Here is a 15,416-nt window from a genome sequence, read left to right on the forward strand (position 1 = left end):
GTGGAAGCTCAGCAGTGTCCAGACCTTTCTCTTTTTTCCCACTTTCTCTCATAAATTGGCTTTTCAATTCATGCCAGACAAGAAAAATATTGTCTGAAATGTTGTACGTACTTGTTGCACATGGAAAATGATTTATTTTCATGAGGCATATATGTATACATTGCATATATGCAGCCTTTGATTGAGTGTGAGAGTTGAGAGTGAGAGACCAAAATTGAAGGTCACACTGCCAATTTTCTTTTGTTTTTCCTGAGATTTTCACATTCACCGTTACTTACTGTAGAGCAACGTTTTTTTTTTTTGTTTTTTTTTTACCAAATTCCTGAATCCCTTTGCTTACTTTGTTTAACCACCAGTGCCAGTAAGCGCTGTGAGTAAAACCTTCCTGCACAATCTCCAGTCAAAACACAAGCTTGTTGTGCCTCTGCCTGCTGCTTGGTGCCTGAGGGAGGATCTGCTGTGGTTTTAATAGTTGACACGGTCTTCTAGAAGCAGACGTGTCTTTCCTTTTGCAGCTGTAACTCGGGTCACATGTTTACTGAGGAGCTTATATCTTGCAAGTGTGCTGTGTGGGCTCAGCTGAAAGCAATAATGCTGTTCTTCCATGATGTCAGGACTTCTGCTGACCGGCTTTTAGTGATAATAATGAGTCTTTTGGTTTTCTTTTGAAAGTAAACAGTAAAAAAGTTCAGTATATTTCCAACCTCCTCAGTCAACGGGTAAAATCTGTTTGACAAAACATCTGACTGGTAAATGCACATCTTTTGACCTGGTTTCAGTTAGATCTGTTGGCCCTTGCAGGCGTCGGCTTTAGCTGCTTTTTTTTTTTCAATTTTCCATGACTTTGGAAATAGTGTTCACAAGTTCCCCAGATTATTAAACTTTGTCATTTTTTATTCCTTTTAATGATTTGAAGACCTTACTCCTCAGTAGAAAGTCTTTTAACTTTGGACTCGGCTCAGTAGAGGCTGTGCATGGTGTCAGGTGGGTGTTAAAGTACCCGTTTAAATGCTTTCAGCATTTACTGTCACGAAGCTCTCGTTGTTTTGCGTTTTGTCATGATTCCTATGAATCAATTATCTCGGTGTATTTGGTTGCCAAACTTAAAGGGGGCATTTCCCACCATGCCAGTAGACTAGAGAATATGACTGTCTTTGTTAGCAAAACTTTGTTGAAAGAAAACACTTCTGAACACACATATAGAACTTTATTATTTTCAAAAAGTAAAAAGTGATTGTTCCAAAGCACCTACATATTACACATTATTCACATGTGAAAACTGATTTATTTCTTTGTGGGTGAGTGAGAGGAAAATGAAGGTTTAAATAGGTATTGAGAGTTTTCAGGTGGTTCAATTCGCCCTCTAGTGGCCACACAGGGTACTCAGCGTCTTGTTCCCTAACAGCAACCTAAGTCTAAATTTTTAGTTTATTTATCAGTTATGATTAATTTGGTATTTTACTGACATGAAAAGACAATTCACTTTACACATTCACGGATGTAAAGTCCTTACTGATTTCAAAAAGTGTTCTCCAGTTAAACTTTATCAACATGCACATTAGATATTCTATGAAATCCCAAATATGTTCTTGCACAAGAACCTTTTTGCAGAAACTATATGCTTGATGGCAACATCAGCTTCAACACCTCTGTAATGTTTATAAGAGTGAAGTCTTCTTTGTGTGACTGTGACTTACAAAAAAAAAAAAAAGGTAATTTATTTACACTACGACAGCATTTACTGACATACTGAGAGAAAAGGTTTGGGAATGAGACAAGAGAACAGACATTCTTTACTGAATGAGATTAAGCTGCATGTCTCTCCGTGCACAGGCACCGTCTGCGTGGGTGCTTCGGAGCCCGGGCACCCATGGGGATTAATGAGCACCCACGGAAAAATCCGAGCATTGAAGTCACACAATCAACCATTATATGGTATAGCTCGTCAGGTGTCTGGAAGCTGCGCGCCGGCGCAATTGCGTTCTCCAACCGGCGGGGAATTGTTCTTGGTTGGGGCAAAACCGGGCTTTCCCAAGCCATGTCATCTGCTGCTGCTGTAGTCCTCATTCTAGATGCATGCACTGTGACAGAGCAGTCATTACCTGAAATAAACAATGACACTACACTTCCTTGTCAAACTTATGAGGCATTTTTTTCTGAAGTCCAGGACAGCATTTGAGATTTTAGAGAAGCAAAGCAAAGCTTAAAAAGCAAAGAGCAAACAACAGAACCTCAAAGTTTAAATTGAGCTTAAACACAGGTGTAGTCAGGAAGATCTGTTCCCTCACATTTTGTCTCGGGGAATGTAAACTGAAGATCTATTTTCTTCATCGCTTCCCGTTCAAGACATTTCTAATATCAACTTCTATGTCAGCGCTCTCATGCAATGATGCTTTCACTCCGATGTCTCGAAGGCAAACAGCTTATGATCTGTTTTTCTTAAATATCATGGTGCAGCTGTCATTCTGCCTCTCAGAAAGTGTTTTGTGCAGCTCTCCTCCTTACAATCTTCTCGCACCTGTGATAACTCTACTCACTTTCCCCATTTAGTACTTCTTCAGTTAAGATTGTGTTCATCAATCCCTGCGACTTGGATGACCATATTTTACAGTAGGTGTAATGCATATGAAAACGGTTGAATAAATCCCTTAAAGATATCTTTATCTACAAAATTATAAAAGTAAAAAAAAATGTGCAGAGTAAATGATACTTACACGTTTGATGAATTTTCTACATGTACTGTTCGACACTGAATCAGGCCTTTTGGTCCAGAGAAGACAGCTTTCCTCATTAAACTCTTTATTTTAGATGAAGAAGTCCAGAAGTATAGAAGACTTCTAGCCTGGAAAACCAGCGCCAACTGCTGGACGGCAAAATGTTTTGCCTGCGGTTAAATTAGACATCCAATCCATTTAGGCTGGTTTATCAGGCTAGAAGACTTCATACCCATTCTTAATTGTGTTGGCGCCATCTAGTGGACGAACAACGAATAGCTTTGACCTTGTAAACTCGTGCCATTGTTTATTCGCACCACCTGCAGCAGGTCAGAGTGTTAGTTTCTGGTTACCCACTTTTATATGTGCAAGGTATTTAAAAGATTTTGGGAGCAAATTCTTTCTGAAGAGGGAGGGGGCACATTTTCCACGAGTAAAGGAGTCCAGGAGACAAGTCACGTTGCAAAGTAAATGATCCAAAAGCACCCTCCATTAGGCAGAAAAAACCCTAAACAAGTGATTCAATCTCACACCGGCTTTTGACATACTGAAAGGAATGCACTTGTGTTAACACTCGCCTGCAATGGGAGTTTTGGAATCCTGTGACGCACCTAAAAAGCGCATCATCACGGCCGGCGTCCTCGCCTTGGCAGCGGCCTAGGCGACCCATCGCTGTTTATTTTTGAAGTTCTAACGTCGCTCTGTACGCATCCCATGCTTCTCCGGTCAATAATTTATACGTTGTGGGCCCGTTCACGGCGGACTGAGGGAGCAGACTGCAACCACGCACGATTCACGCAGATATTGCCATCTCCACACTACGAGGCTGCTCAACTCACAACATACCTGGCAAACCAAGGAGTCCCAACGATGAGGTGAGACGACCGATATTCGACGGTTTATGTTATGAAATAGACAAAAAAAAAAAAACAATTAAAAAGTATACCTGCTTGTAAAATGCTATGTCATTTTAATGGGATGTTGTGGTGTATGCTCAAAGAATCCCGTACAAGTTACACTCTTTAAGTTGTAGTAATTGAGCTGACTGATTGCACTCATGAAAAGGTGGGCATCAAAACCATGCACAGAACCTGGCTAACATGTGCACAATATCAGTCTGTTGTTCCATTTTACTGTACCCCCTAAGAGTTGTTCTAGTTTTCTCCTACAGTACGTTTGCCTTTCTGGGTCTTGATTATCTTAAAGTATGACTTATCTGTTTTGTTTAGTGTCAGATCTCAACATGCCTTCTTGTCGAGGAAGCACGCTGGCTCTCAGAAGGTCTCTATGACTACAGAGTACCAGGCCAGCTATCTCCCTCCCACCTGCTATACAACCGTCACGTCCACCTCGAAAGAAAAAAGCCCTTACCATCCACTGAAGGGGACCAGTGACGAGGTCACCACCATCAGGTACCCTTTCCTCTTGTATTCATGTGTCACTAAATAAAAGCTGGCTGGGATCTGTTAAAGTTACCTTTTTGAAGCAGTTTTTCTCAGTTGGGGCAAATTTGTCTCATGGATGAGGCAAGAATGAGCCAATTTAAACACCTGGATTGTCTTTAATCACCAAGTGTGAAACGAGGGATGACGTGACATTTTGAATCCCTGTGCAAATACCAGAAATAAGCAACACACTTCCAACTAAACTCAAATGTCAAATGTTTGTTTCAGATCATTTTACGTCAAAAAAATATCCAAAGAATGGATAAAGAACCCACCGAAGGTCTCGCAGTCACCGCCGCCAACTAACCACCAAATTAGCTCTCCAAGCCAGCATGTACAGCCTGCAGAAACCAACACGCCTCTTATGGTGGACTACACAACCGTCTACCAAAGTAAGCAACTCGACTATAATCTTTGTCACTTATACAATAAATATGACGCAGGAAGGGACTGAAGGAAATCAAACTTTTCTCTCTCCAGATGATTTCTAAGCTTGGAAAGCAGAAAGGCGCCAGGCAGTTTGAGAAAAACAATCCTTTGTGGGAAAAATTAAAAATAAATAAATAAATAAATAAATCGCACCAAATTCAGCAAAGTTTTTTTTATTGAAGTGCAAACAGGTAGGCAGCCAAGTGCCTAGAGGTAGGTACTAGTAACAAAGTGCTTGTGCACCATTTTTTGCTTGTGAAAATGTTTATCAGATTCTCAGACGGGACGCAACAAGAAGAGGCCATAATAGGTCACATGAAAGCCTGATTCATTTAAATTTCACCAGGTTCAATTCAACAAAAAGTCATCTATACAAGATTGTCTCAATGGACTCTCATCCACTAACGAAGCTACTGCGCCTACGTGAATCTGAAGCCCATTTCAGACATGAGATATAGAACACTAATGGCTCAGTTCATTACAAGCTGCTTAATCATGGGGGGGACTAAGTTATAATACACCGATTCTGCACTTAGTTTTTCTTCAATAAAGAGGAAGAAAATGTGATTTTGTTGTGTCCCGATTCATAAAAACGTTCAAATCAGCTGTGCAGCAGCATGACAGGAATAATGAATAATGAAAAGCCTCAAACGCTTTTTGAGCCATAATATTCCCAATTTAATTGTATAGTTGTTCTCTTTGTCATAAATGCGCAGACCCTAAGATTGTCTCTTCTCAACCCTGTTTTTTTCTCCCATTCAGCCCTGAGAGTGAGAACAATCCAAACAGACTCTGAGTGATCATTGGCCTGAGTTTATAATGGTATATTGATTATAATAGGGGTTTAATTTTGTACTAGAGCAAATAGTATTGATTCATCAATCTATTTTAAAATGCATATGATTAGGAAAGACACCAAAGTATATAGATAAACTGAAAACAGCTTTACAATGAAAAAAATCGCAAAGATGAGATAAGACACGATAAATCCAGGAAGAACATTGTTTGAGACATTCATAAAAACTGTTGCTGAAATAGGATTTAACATCTCTCTTAAAGAGCTAGAGTCAAATACACAAGCAGATTGTTTAGGAGATTTGCTTCTTTAATTAAAAGAAATATCTGAAAAAATGTTCTACAAAGTGAAACTTTATGATTCCACCTGAAACAGGAATGAGATCAGGCAGTCAGACCATACGACATAAGTTAAAAAACCAGGATTTAGGATTTAATATCACGGCCAGACGGTCAGATGTCTAACAATTTGATATCCTCTTAAAGGTGTTAAAGCTTAGCCTTTATTCTTATTATGTTGTGAATTATTATTTGAATCTAATAGTAAATTGACATGATTTATATTGTTTAGTTTAAAAAGAATTAAGAGAAAGTATTTGCATTATTTACAGGGAATATTGGAGAATATTTTACTTCCTGATGGTAAAAGTATATTAGTTTGAATGTGATGACTGAAGATACTTTTATTTTGATAAACAGGAAGTAATGCTTTACGTTAGCCTCATGACGGATTGTTGAGATGAAGTTGCAAGTCGCAAACCTGCCTTAGTTTATATACTTCTTTGTAATTCTGTGCATTTGGGAAGTAAAGTTCCGTTAATCAAAGAAAACCGTTTGATCATCATTCGAAGCTGAAAACTACACAACATATTAGGAGATATTAACTTGACTTTAAAATTTTAGCTGCTCGGAATTTCCTGCCTCAGGTCACTAATTCTGAGTCAATGGTTATCAGCAATATTTAGATTCAAACTAAACCATTTGACTATTTAATTAAATCGTTTAACTACTTAACTGCAACAGATTTATGAAACAATTAATATGCTAACTTAATAAAGCAGCAAAGTGCTTCACAGAAGTTTAAATAAATTAGGGCATTAGGAGAATAACAACAGGACAGCTGCGGCAAGAGTGAGCCATAACAAGACAAGTCAAGGTTTGTTTTTATGGCGCATTTAAAAACAGTGAGCAGAGTGCAACTTGGTTAGCCACAATAACGATCTATGCAGACACAGACTGAATTTGGCTGAAGCTTTCCCTATTATGCATTATATTATGCATTATTTAACCTACTATTTTATATGATATACAATATATGACCTATATATGAATGTTTTCAGGACTTGTGTGACTTGTGTGAATGTGTGAAAAAAGGTTCAGTTGCCAAGCGACGGCCATGGTGAGTAGGGGGTGAGGAGTTCCCAAAGGAGGAGTTCCCAAAGGGGGCACTAACGGCTTGGGGGACAAGGGCTACCTGAGAGAGAAGGAGAAGGACGCCAATAGGTGGCGTGATGGAAATTCAAACTGTGCTGAGTCAGTGTCTGTGGTTGAAAGAAAAAGGATATGAATGGGATGAATGAAATATTCTGTAATTGGGTGTTTTGGGTCATCGGAAGACGTTCCATTAGAGATGACCAGAAAGTTTTAATCTACTACACTAAATCGATCAATCAATCAGACGTTTTTTATATAGCACTTGTCATCCAAGACAATATTACAGACGAACTATTACTAGCAAACAAGTAAGAATAAAGCAGATTATGCTGAAATTTTATTTTTAACGATCTGACCTGAATTCAGAGAGGACAGACAATATTTATCCTAAACAACTTAATCAGTTCGTCAGTGGAAAAATGTCTGATTTCTTGATGCTGTGCTGCTCCCAATATGAGAACTAACAACAAATATTTCTGTCCTGCAGCAAAAAACAACACAGGAGGAGAAACTGCAGTGGAGCAGTTCGGCAATTAATTAACAATTAATCATGGTTTACTAAAACTTCTCAAGTTTTCCCAAAAATTCTGTGTGTGTTTGTGTCTTCTTTTGCATTAAGACTTCCCGGACCTGGAAGAGGAACACATGGAATCAAACTCATAATATGAAGACCACTTTTTGTATAATTAGGTCCCAATGAAAACATGAGGGTTGCTTGAGCAAACCAAGAAATGCAATATATGTTGTCATCTGTTGTTCTAACCTGTGGTGTCTGGGGCCCGTTGCACAAAAGTAGGATAAGGGATTAAGCGGGGATATGTTGGCTATCCTGGATCAACTTATCCGTGATCCGGTTGCACAAAAGTTGGATAAGGGAAGTGGGATATGTTCAGACCTAAGTTATCATGGAGATTTATTCTGTGAAGCTAGCCTGCTCCAGACCAGGCTAAGTTCCAGGATCTATTTAATCTCATTCCTTATCTCAGTCAGCGGTCGCCACAAATGGAAACCAATATTTATTCCACTGCCTAGAACATATTGTTAAAACATCTAACTATACCCACTATCATTATTGAAACATTTGTGATCATTAATTGAAATCATTTTAGATAACTGATGATTTTAGATGAACCACTAGATAATTTAGTTTCCCACAGACTACACATAAAGTACCACCATATAAATATAAATACACATTAGAGAGTACCATGATGTTCCTTTATTGAACAAGGATAAATCAAAGCAAATAAACCATCAGCTCCTTTCAAAAACTGAAGTCACACAGTGCTCTACAAGACAAAGCACAGAATCAAAGCATGCAGTTTGAGACAAACTGTTTGTAAAAATGGACTATACAAATAAAATTGCCTTGCCTTTACAGCACAAAAACCACAAAAAAAAAAAATTCCTCTGCCATTGCAGGCCCAACTTAAATAAACATGCAATATTAATTAAAATAATTTAACACATATTGGTCTCTGACCAGGTCTGCACGGTGGTGTGGTGGTTAGCACCGTCGCCTCACAGCAAGAAGGTTCCAGGTTCAACACCCAGCTGGGGCCTTTCTGTGTGGAGTTTGCATGTTCTCCCCGTGTATGCGTGGGTTCTCTCCGGGTACTCCGGCTTCCTCCCACTGTCCAAAAAATCATGCATGTTAGGTTGATTGGCATCTCTAAATTGTCCTTAGGAGTGAGTGTGAGCGTGCATGGTTGTTTGTCTCGTGTGTCTCTATGTGGCCCTGTGATGGACTGGCGGCCTGTCCAGGGTGTACCCTGCCTCTCGCCCATTGACTGCTGGGATAGGCTCCAGCCCACCCGCGACCCGATCGACGGATTCAGCGGTATAGATAATGGATGGATGGATGGATGGTCTCTGACCAGCCGACCACAGTCGTAATCCGGGAAGATGGCAGGATTGTCCCAGTCTATGAGAGCTGGCACTCTGGGGGCCCTCTCCTTTCTCAGGCAGGCCACATTGTGGAGGACAGCACAGGCCACAGTGATATCACATGCCCTGTCTGGGCTGACTCTCAGGTGGGTCAGACACTGAAAACGTGCCTTCAGTTGGCCAAATGTCATTTCGATCCGGGCCCTTGTTCTGGCATGGGCATGGTTGTATGCCAGTTGTGCCTCCAGAGGGTCTGCAAATGGAGTGAGCAGAAAAGGCTGGCAGGCATACCCTCTGTCACCCAGCAATACACCCAGGAATTCACCTGTCAATACAAAATGTTACCATCACAACCTCATAAGTAGGGACATTCTTAACACAGCCATGATGTTAAAAGTGGTAATCAATAGAGGTTCTGTGGCTCACCTTGTGATAGGCGCCGATAGATCTCTGAGTTCCGAAACACTCGGGAGTCGTGGACCTAGCCGGGCCACTTTGCCACAACGTTACTGATCAAATAGTCAGCATTGCAGACCATCTGAAATGATAAGATGTTAAACCAATTAATGCACATCACAGGCAATGTACAGTGTTAATTAATTAACTTTATCAAAAGTCATGTTCACCTGTGCATTGATGCTGTGGAAGTTTTTCCTTTTCACAAAATCCCCCTCATGGCCACCTGAGGGGGATTTTATTTTGATGTGTGTGCAGTCCACTGCACCAATGACATTGGGGAAACCTGTAATACGATGCAATGAGTATCTTACTCTGAATGTTAACATTGTAATTGTAACTGTAATTTTTTTCTTACCTGCAATCCTATAGAATTCCTCCTTGACGTCACAGAGTCTTCTATGCCCAGGGAAGGAGATGAAGATGCTTGCAAGTCCTTTAATTGCGTTTTTTATTTCACTGCTAAAACAGTACAGGCAATGTGTGGGCAGGCACATTCTTAATAAAAAGTTGCTGCCATGTTCATTTTGGTTGCTTGCTTGCGCATGACTCAGGGCGCGGATCTCGAAAACACATGAGAAGCTATACAGAATCATACGTGGCGGACAGCACAGCTTTATGCCAATTACGCACACAGGCTCCACACCTCCACACGCATCGCGTCCGCAATCATAACTCATCAGGGGAAATCACATTTTGCCAATATTTTAGAGACCCCCCAACATTTCCCAAATCATGTTTTCGGGGGGGTCTCGTGTCAGTTTCAGGGGGTCTCGGATCCCCCGAGTCCCCAGTAGTCCGCTGCCTAATTGTGATAATTTCAGTGGAGTGGTGAGTGTGATTTGTGCACTACTTATGCATTCAGGCGGTCAGCAATGGTTTGCCACGCTTGCTCCCTTTGTTTTTTAACTGTGGCAGTATTTCCTTTTTGTTTTATTTTCTCCATCACCTCTTCATATGCTTCCATTAATAATTATTGCTCCGCTGGGGAGAAATACGCCGCCCCTGTTGCCATGGTGAATCAGTGAATCTATGATCAATCGTGGGGTCTATTTAAGAAAGCTGTGTGCAGCACTTATCCAGGATCGCTTTCACCTGGCTTAATGAATCCGTGTCTGCTCATCCTGGCTTGGCCTTTGTGCAACCAACTAAGCCTGGGCGCCCATGTTTTGGATTCCTTGAACCTGGCTAAGTAATTCATCCTGTGGATGTCTAAATCCTACTTCTGTGCAACGGGCCCCTTGTTTAATGTATGCACAGTTATGTCTAGATGACACTAGGCACTGCATCATAGCTGTGGAATTGCCATCTGCCACCCTAGTGCTATGATTGGTTGGACGACACACACCAAAGACTGAATGTATTATTAAGGCTAGAAGAAAAGCACAGAAGTTACAGAAATGCATTTTCTCTGACAAGTTTTATGGAAATAAAAAGTGAGCCGTTGGGAAGTCAAACAGGGAACAGTTTCATCAATAATCTGCTTTTAGGTAGTAGGTATCATGCTAATAACTATGTGAAGCTTGTGAGGCGTGAAGGTTCAAAGGTGTTCTCTATAAGTGAAACGATCCAACTGCCTATAAAGGCCCAGAATGGTAGGTTCCCAACTTCCTTCCTGCTGTTACAATGGCTTGCCCATTCGAACGTGACGTCGTTGATGAAGAAGCACTTGTGCTCAGGAGAGCCTTCAGGCGGGAGAGAGTCTTCAGGGACAGGTTGGACCCATTGGCCTACCCGGATGACCATCTTTATGAGAGGTTTAGATTTTCTGCGGATGGCATACGCTATCTGTGCAGACTGCTGGGCCCCAGAATCAAACACCACACAGCACAGAGCCATGCACTGAGTGTGGAGCAAATGGTCTGTGTGGCCTTGCGCTTCTTTGCAAGTGGGGGGTTCTTGTACTCTGTGGGGGATGCAGAACAATTCAACAAGGCCACAATTTGTCGCACAATCCATAGTGTGTGTCTGGCAATTAAGGGACTTGCAGGCATCTTCATCTCCTTCCCTGGGCATAGAAGACTCTGTGACATCAAGGAGGAGTTCTATAGGATTGCAGATAACAAAAAATTAAACAAATTACAGTTACAATTACAATGTTAACATTCAGAGTAAGATACTCATTGCATCGTATTACAGGTTTCCCCAATGTCATCGGTGCAGTGGACTGCACACACTGCTAAAACAGTACAGGCAATGTGTGGGCAGGCACATTCTTAATAAAAAGTACACTTCTTAAGTATTTGTCAGGGGACTTACCAATCTGCAGGATGTTCTTATATTTAACTTTCACTTGCTGCCATGTACGTTTTGGCCCAGTCATGTTAAATCTACCCGCACAAAAACACACGCACACACACAATGAAACAGTGGAGGAGCATGTAGTTACATTTAGATGGTTTCACTCACATGCAGTCAATTTCAACTTATTCATAATCAAAGTAGGCTACAAATATGTTTTCAAATATCGTCACCTTCCGAAAATGATCGCGTAAGTAATTTTTTCAGGAAACACAAAAAACTCAGGGGCCCGTTGCACAAAAGAAGGATTTAGACATCCAGGATGAGTTACTTAGCCAGGTTCAAGGAATCCAAAACATGGGCGCCCAGGCTTAGTTGGTTGCACAAAGGCCAATCCAGGATGAGCAGACACGGATTCATTAAGCCAGGTGAAACCGATCCTGGATAAGCAGGGGCGGTTCTAGGGGCGGGGCCACAGGGGCATTGGCCACAGCTGAAATCTGATTGGCCCCCTGACATGCCCCTGTCCTGTCACTCATCTGTCTTTAGTCCGGTTCAGTTCCTGTCACAAAAACCGAAGAATAATGCTGTTTTAGAGGAGTGCAATGTACAGTAGTCACCCACATGCGACTTTGTGTATGTTTGTGAGAGAGATGTTTTGAACTGACAGTGTTTGTGAAAAAGTAAAAAGGTTTTAGAAAATTTAATAAAATGCTGGATTTTCTCACCTGCTGTGTGTGTTTGAGAGCATTTTGTCCATGTACAGTAAAAATGCATGTAAAATTGGTTAGGAGTTTTTTTTTAAATTACGTGTTTAATTAAGTGTTTGAACATGGTGTGATTGGTGAAATGTATATACAGGACCTTACCAAAACAGGGAATTACGGAAGCGTATTGCTGCCACTACGAAAAAAAAGGAGGCTCAGTATCACGTTATTACGTGAAACGTTTATTGTTATAACAATATCTTTTTCACGTTTTAACAATATATTTATCACGTTATAACATGAAACTATCACGTTATTTCAAGGTACAAAAGTTCACGTTATAATGTGATATTATCACGTTATTTCAAGATAAGATATTTTCATGTTATAACGTGAAAATATCTCATGTCAAAAGAAAGTATGGTTTTACGTTATTTCAAGATAAGACAGAAACAGAAATGAGAGGCAAGAGTATGCTATGGCTCGTTTACACGATTCAATTGAATTATACTTTAATCTTGGTTTGAGACATGGAGAGATTTTACAGTTATTGAACAGAGTGGACAATATTGTTATTAGTATGCGTACTCTAAGAAGGATTTTGAAACGCATGGGTTTGTATCGAAGAAAGAATGAATCTGATCCTCTTGAGGTGGTGTCGTTCCTCATTGATCAGCTGGATGGGCACGGAAGGCTCCATGGATATAAGCTCCACCATCTCAACTGCATCCAAGCTGGATATGTTGTCACCCAAAGTACGGTGAGGCATTTGCGGAAGTTTCTCGACCCCCGTGGTGTTGAACAAAGACGGAGAAATTGCTTGATGCGGCGCATGTACTTTAACCCTGGGCCTAATTTTACATGGCATGTTGACTCTTATGACAAACTAAGACCATTTGGTGTATGTATAAATGGAGCAATCGATGGCTTTTCAAGACTCATGATATGGCTTCATGCCTATTCAACAAACAGCAATCCCAAGATCATCGCTGGTTATTTCATCAGGGAAGTTGAGAGGAGGATGGGGACACCTTCGAGAATACGAGCAGATTTTGGAACAGAAAATGTCACAATGGCAGAAATGCAGAGATTCTTACGATGCAGTACGAATCATCGCCTCTTCAGTAATTGTTATATCTCTGGGTCAAGTAATCACAATCAGCGGATCGAAAGCTGGTGGGCCTTTTTGAGAAAACATCATGCCCAATACTGGATGAATCAATCCCAGGAACTGAAAGACAAATACTTTTTCTCTGGAGACTTCTTGGACAAGCAGCTTATATTGTTTAGTTGCCTGGCCATCATCCAGGTAAGGCTACAGATGCATGCTTCATCTCGTGTGTGTGTGAGAGGGAGCGAGAGAGCGAGACAGAGAGCCCGCGCATGCGTAACAGTTAATCAAAAATCACAATTTATTCAATGATTCATGGAAGTTTATTTGTCATTATATTACTACAAAGAAATTTCGTTAGCATTAAAAAAAACATAAACAACAGCACAATTTGAAAGTGTCAAGTGACTAAGTAAAGTGTTGAATAAAAGTGACTGTGTCAGATAGGGTGCTTGTCGTCAAGTAGAATAGTTATACATATGTAACCAGGTTATAATGTAAAATGTCATGAATATGCAAACATTTATATAAAATATATAGACAGCAGTATCCATGGTAGGATAGCAATAAATACCTTCAGTCCCGAAGTTTGGCTTTAATAAAGAGCCAATTCCAGCTCATTTGGGCAATTGTTTGTTTTCACCATGGTTACACAATATTGCAGCCAGTAGGCCTTAGAGTGCAGCTGTTAAAAATCCCATGCCTTTAAGTAACAACATTAGCCTTGATATTTTTTCTTACTATACAGGAAGAACTGCAGCGAGTTGCACATCTGTGGAATACCCATGTCATCCGCATGAGCAGAAATGCAGTAGCTCCAAGTGGACGTCCGATTCTCATGTACACCATCCCTCATCTATTTGGAGGACAAGATCACCTGAAAGGGGTTTCTCAGGAAGCAGTGAAGGCTTGTAAACAAGTATGCAAACAGAGAGGACCTTACCCGTGTGATGAAACAGTATTCAGCATGTGTTGCCTTATAATGGCAGAGAACTTACACTCACCCACCACAGCAGATGAAGCTATAGAGCTCTATCTTTTCCTGAGAGCATGCATTCTAAAAGACTTAGAAATTACCCCACAATCTCTGGAGTATTAAGGCAGGACTATATAGTCAACTGTTGATTTTGGTTAGGTTTGAACATTTATGAGGAATAGCAAGATCACAACTATGATGTTTTGTTTTAATTTCTTGATCTTCACTGTACATCTAAACAGTTAAAACTATCAAAATAGGGTCAGGTCTCTGAGATCAACATTACAGTCCCACACAGGGGAGTGTTTATGCAATGCTGCGACCTGCTCATCTGAATATAGCAACAAATAATTTAAATGTGTTTCCATAAGTTATGTAAGAATAAGACATTTACCAAGTTATGTCAGAATGTCGAATTCAGTGTTGTTGTTTCTCAGTACCATGTGATTTGTGCTTCAGGGGAGGGGGCACACCATAACTCCAGGGCTCTTTCTTGTGCTTTCTTCCTGATACCTTTTAATTTGTGCTTTTACCAAATAAAACAGATTTAAACCTGACACAAAATAAACTGTTGTGTTTCCCAACATTAAGGTAAAATCAATGATCAATGAAAAAATGAGGGAGATGAGTGCCAGTCTCAAATTATTTTGTAGTAACATGTAGATCAACCATTGCAGTTTCACATTTTCTGCCCATTTGTTGTTTTTCGCATAACTTCTTTTCCGTTTTGCAGTAGAAGTCTCCTGGTTATCAGTGTCATCATCATTCCCACCAATGCCCATCTTTTTTTTCAGTTTTTCAAGCATTGAATGTTTTGTTGATTCTTTTGCACTTGCACCATTATGTTGCAAACAGAAGCGTCTTGCTGCAATCTGATCTCCATAAGTTGGAATGTAGCCAGCCAGAGTGTTATCATCCATACAATCAATGACTGTGGCATCAATCTGTCAAGACAGACATAATAATTACAACTGAAGTACAAGACTAAATTACTTATGTACACACAAAGGAAAAACAGAGGGGTAGTAGGTGATATATAATAAGTATAGTTGGTATAATACCCTTGCCCTTACCAACTGTCTACCTGGACTGGACCTCTACACTCGCTGCCACAGTTTGTATTCTAGCCAGCACTCGATGCTCGAATGTGTTTGACTGTTGCGATAATTGAGTTCCATGATCGATTATTCCTGTCTGATGTCTTTGCCTAGTGATTGAGTA

The sequence above is a fragment of the Odontesthes bonariensis genome, chromosome 20, assembly GCF_027942865.1.
Source record: "Odontesthes bonariensis isolate fOdoBon6 chromosome 20, fOdoBon6.hap1, whole genome shotgun sequence".
NCBI classification, from domain to species: domain Eukaryota; kingdom Metazoa; phylum Chordata; class Actinopteri; order Atheriniformes; family Atherinopsidae; genus Odontesthes; species Odontesthes bonariensis.